We start from the raw sequence: 5,602 nt of genomic DNA on the forward strand, positions 1-5,602 counted from the left end.
GCGTCCTCCTTACATTGTTTGCATATCATGCATTCCTTTGTTGCTCCACGCGTCCATTTGTGACATGTCGGGTCCTTTCGTGGCTCCAATCCATGTGGTTGTGTCACAGTTTTGCTGACAAATGTATGGCGACTATCGAACCACTTATTTAGTCACCAAGAGGCTAGATCGGGAAAATATGTTTTTGCCAGACGCGCTGCTTGTTCAAAGAATCACTTAAAAATGGGTACTGCGTTTTGTTGGTTTTATTAGAGATAAGTTAAAAACGTTCCATAGTAGCATAGTCCTAAAGTGATCGGTGCTAAAGTGCGTTAAATGTTAATAGATTGTGCGGTCAGCAAAGTTGGACTTCCCCCGTCCACCCCCTCTCATCTCAAACATTTCATTCAAGAAAAACCCGCGCGTGAACAGCTGACTTTTACCACTGATCCTGACTGACGTAGCCCCAACACCACGTGACCTGTCAGTCTGCCTATACCTGTCACCAACACCAAGCAGAGCGGTTATGTGGTAGTAGCCTTTATCTTCCCTTTTGTCTGACCTCTTTCGTCTGACCTCTTTCCATATTCTAGGCTTTTAATTTTGAGTGTCTTTGTAGTGAACCTCAGTAGGGGTTGCGAACGCAGCCTTTCCTAGCTCCTCCCCCTGCACCCAGGTGTACTATAAAAAGGGCCAAGATGGCTGAAATCAACCTGGTTGCCTACCAGGGTGGTGAGTAGGGTCCCCGCTTTTTAACAGTTTTGAGTTACAATTTTCCCTTTTATTAATTTGTGTTTCTTGTTTTTAGGATCCCCTGCTGCTGTTCTGTTTTGGTTTTGTTTTGGCTCTGTTTTGATATTTTCTTTTGTTTGCTTTGGTTAAATTTGCTTTTGTGTTATTTCCCCTTTTGTTTAATTGTTTTGACAATTGGGTTGTTGGTTTACATAACCTTTGTTTTGTTGTTTGGTTTGACTCCAGTTTTCTTTATTTAGTTTTTATCATTGTATTAAAATAAACATTTAATATATATATTGTCTCTGCCTCTTTTAGATTTTCGAACCTGTGTCCTTATTTCTTTACGGTAATAGTTTAATTTTCTTTGTTGTTCATTTCCTGGGGTGCAATTCCCCAGGTGGCGTTGTCGGTCCCTCTTTAGTTATCTCCCCCCGTTTATATTGAGTTTTATAGAGTCCCGCCACATCTTCATGAAACCATGTTTAAAATACGTGTAATCAGCGCCGTCGTATAGGGGGGAAAGGTTATGACAATTATAAGGGCCCACACACAGCCCCCAGTAGTCTCTATGACAAAATGATTATGCATACACTGAACTAATATATATTCCTATGAATTAATCCGAATTAAAACAAAGCCACAAATCATACAATATTGTAATTTTAATAATTTCAATAATCCCCTTGGCCCCTTCTTAAAAAATGGTTTGGTCCACACCGCGGTTCGTTCTTCCCAGGGACGTGCACACTCAGGAGTTTTGAGGGGCTATTGTTAACGGGGGTTGGATCGCGGACGAGCGCTATTGCGGGCGCGATTGTTGAAGAACACTGAGGGCACTTTTTAATACGAGGCAAAAAGGGCAGGGGCTCAAGCACCCCTAGGGCCCTATGTGTGCACGTGCCTGGTTTTTCCCATGGTTCTTCCTCATCGGAAGTGAGTGAGCGATGAGACTTACAGTGAGCAAACAAGCCAATTTAAACTTTAATTGAGATTAGATGAGGCTTGTTTTTGATATTTGTTTTACAACAACGTATTCCATTTCCATGTGCTCTTTGTTTCACTTGCACATTTAAGTTAAATGCTACATATTTACCTGTGGACTATCTTGAGCCAGGACACTTAGTTTTTTGCATATCAGTGCTTGATTGTTAAATACAATAAAATACCCACACCCAGGCCCGGAGTGGCCATCGGGACGTTCGGGAGGTTTCCCGTTGGGCCGGTCCACTTTCAAATGTATTTTGGGCTGCTTGGGTGAAAGAAAAAAAATACTTTGACCATTATTTTATCTTCTCCTAAAGTAGACTTAATTCATCTGAAATTTCAGCCCCAGCATCGCAGTATATATAATTTGGATTATACAATGTACGGTAGTTCACCCCTCCCAATTATTTTAGTTGGTTTGGCCCATGTTGCGTCTTTAACAGCGTCTTTAACAGAAGCGACGTCGTTGATTGTGGAGGGCAGAAAAAGCCAAGGAGTAGCCGAAAAGGCCTGATTAAAAAAAATAAGGGCACTGGAGGAAGATTCCGCCACATGTGCCAAAATAAACTACCTGTTTAGAGGACAGACACAAGTTGCAGCCGGTAGAGAGAGGTGGATCTAATGATTAATTTGCAACATAAATCATTTAGCTATTTGTGCTATGTTTGCAATGCCGATTGCAAACATACAAGCTTAAACCAATTCATCATTATTCTAGTTAATTTTGTTAAACCATATGACAAATCACAAATATAATTTGTGAAAATCATCATGTAAACTCCAGCATGATCTGTGTAAGTTAGTCCAAGCAATAAAGTCACCCCTTCTTTTTTTTGTAGCATCAGAAGAGATAAGCCAGTCCGATGCTGAACAGGTAATACTAGACAGCATTTTTCATGGAAAATATAAAAGACAGAACAAACGTGATAGATAGTCATTTATATTAAATATAAAATATTTTGTAGCCTCAGAGCAGCAGTCCAGCCTGTCTGATGCTGCTGAGGGGCTGAGGTGACAGGTAGAGAGGACTAAAAAATATATTAAAAAATATTTGATATAAGATAACCCACACATAGAACTGACATAATGCATTGAAATTATCCTAAATATGTAATGGGTTAACATTTTATATATATATATATATATATATATATATATATATATATATATATATATATATATATAATTGATAGTTAAAGTAACAGATCCTTGAGGTGGATTTTTTATTTGACAAACGTTGATCCAAAAAGGGATAGTACGAGTTTTGTGCTGTTCATTTATGCAAATTCTTCCATCACTGAAAAAAGTGGGCCAGTGTGGGCCTGAAACTCCCGGGCCGAAAATGGGTCCCACTCCGGCCCTGCCCACACCTATTTGTTGAGTGGTTAATTGAAAATGTATTTGCAATCAGAGGTGTAATAACGTGTTGCAAATCAGGGAAATGAGAATAAGACAATTAATAATACATAATTTACATAATAATACTCTGACTTGTTAAGTCGTTAAATGTAAAAAAGGAAACAAATTGGGTGTATTACACCAGGCACCGTCAAGAACACTGAAAAACAAGAACATTTAAGGTGGCAATGAATGGGGGAGAGGGGCCCACACCGATATTCTTTCAGGGGGGCCAGAATTCCTACTGCCCTGACTGGATTACCCTGAGCGAACGCAATCACCTCTTCCACATTTGATAATTAGTCAACAAATGCAACTTTGAGATTTATTTTAGGTTGTATGGGTAGGCCTACCATAAAGGCCCAGATACAGGCAATGTGTAGACTACTGACTTTATTTCGATATTGTATGCCGTTTAAACATTCGTTCCTTTGAATTGGCTTATGAGGAGACACATTCACCGTTTAACATTGATACCCCATGGATTACAAACGCATATAGTCCTACCCCTATAACATAACATCATATTTAATGGAAATCATTAAGCTTACCTTATCAGTCCTGTAATTGTGAATAGGATGCCACACAAATGTGTCCTATTGCAATATACATATATTATTTCAATCTGAAAACACTTGCCAGGACATATTCGCCTGCAAATTCACGCTCTTCCCTCCTACGGAGTTGTTAACGTCAAAATACCTGATCTTAGAGCATCACGCATAACTCAATGCAGTGCAGAAAGACTGCATTCCAATGTCTGGTATTCGTCCAACCGAGCCAGGCCCGGTTCCAGAACAGAATGCCTTGGGGTGCATCTGAGATTATAGGGGGTGCACCAGTACTATAGTAAAACCAGCTACCCAGCTTCAGTTCAGACTTTTTACACTAGGCCTTTCTACCAGTAGATAGACAAGCACTTCTGGGTAGTTGTACTGACATGTTGGGACAAAAACATTTACTGTGCTTAAAAGATGGTATCACATCATGTCTTGTGATGTGGAGAACATTTCAGCTGCAACGTTAGCTTATTGATATCCAAGCTTTGGATATGAGAATGAATTAATAATGGTTAAATTAAATCAAATTTGAAAAGGCTCAAGAGGTTCACATACTTTCAAGCAGCACTGTAGCCTTGTGAGACCAAATAATTTAACAACATAAACATAAAACATAAAACATGCTCTGTATTTATATAAGTGAACCACTAAATGTCACAAAATAATTTTACATTATCATTCACAAGATAATGCTTGAAATATATCACTTCATGTCTAATACATCTAGATTATATGGAACCTTTTGAATTAAATTACAAAAAAATAGCTTTTCCCTGATATTCTAATATTATGAGATGCACCTTTATGTGAACCACTTAATGTCAGTTAAGTGCTTATTCTGCTGCCCAAAACTTTTAATGCTGACAGATAAAACCCAATTAGGAATGTTATTTTCACAAAAAGTAATCAGTAATACATAGTGCCTTTCTTAAAGTTCACAAGATTGTAAATAAATACAATCAAAACACAATTGGCAAATATGGGTTCTTATGAACAACACAGTGGCGCCGGCAAAGGCTGCTTGTCCGGGAGTGAGAGCTGCGCCGGCAAAGGCAGCGAGTCGGGCAGGATTGAGCTAGCGTTGCTAGTGCTAGTGTTCACAACGGTTATACTGTCTGATGTATTGGATTCTTTTGCGGTGTTCTTTTTTATTTTCGGATATCCATTGTAAATGCCTAATTGTTGCTGCCGAAGAAGTTTAATGTCACTGACGTGCGCGTCGCCGGACGGGGCGCAGTTCACGCGCACCTGTCATAATAATAATAACGTTCTTATCGGTTTAGTGAACAAAATAAATGCAGCAAACAACGGTATTTAATGGAACAATTAGTTTTGTGAGCAAGTGTTTTATTTTTTTATCATATTTATAAAAAAATAATAATAATTCACTCCCTCCTTTTTTCAATTGAGGGTGCAAACAATTTTTTGGGGGGTGCAATGCATGCTTATGCACCCCCGTAGAACCGGGCCTGGTTCATAGGTAGGATTAGGCCCTACTTCCTACTAGAGAAATCAAATAACTTTTCATGTCATTTATTTTCCATTTCTTTGAATATTCTTAATTAGGGTATTAATAAAATTAATAAAGGGAATTACAAAATGAAGCCTACGCCAAGAATAGGCCTACGATGAAATACTCAACCCAACCGCTGTTCTCTGCTCTCGCTATAAAATACATAGATTTGTATAAAAAAATAGCCACAGTAACAATAGATAGCAATTCATTGAATTATTTCATTTGCATCATTTTATCTTAGACCCTTAGTGAAAATATACGCTGTTTGTACTTCATATATGTAGCCTACATTCATGACAAAATCGTGAGGACTGGCGGAACCTTCTGATGGTAGGGGCCTAATTGTTGCTGACAGATGGATTTCTCTGAAACACCGCTCAAGTTAGCCTGACAGTTAACCTGCTCCCGGCTCTTATATTATCATATAAAT

This window comes from Micromesistius poutassou, assembly GCF_964030765.1.
Source record: "Micromesistius poutassou genome assembly, chromosome: 3".
Classification (NCBI taxonomy): domain Eukaryota; kingdom Metazoa; phylum Chordata; class Actinopteri; order Gadiformes; family Gadidae; genus Micromesistius; species Micromesistius poutassou.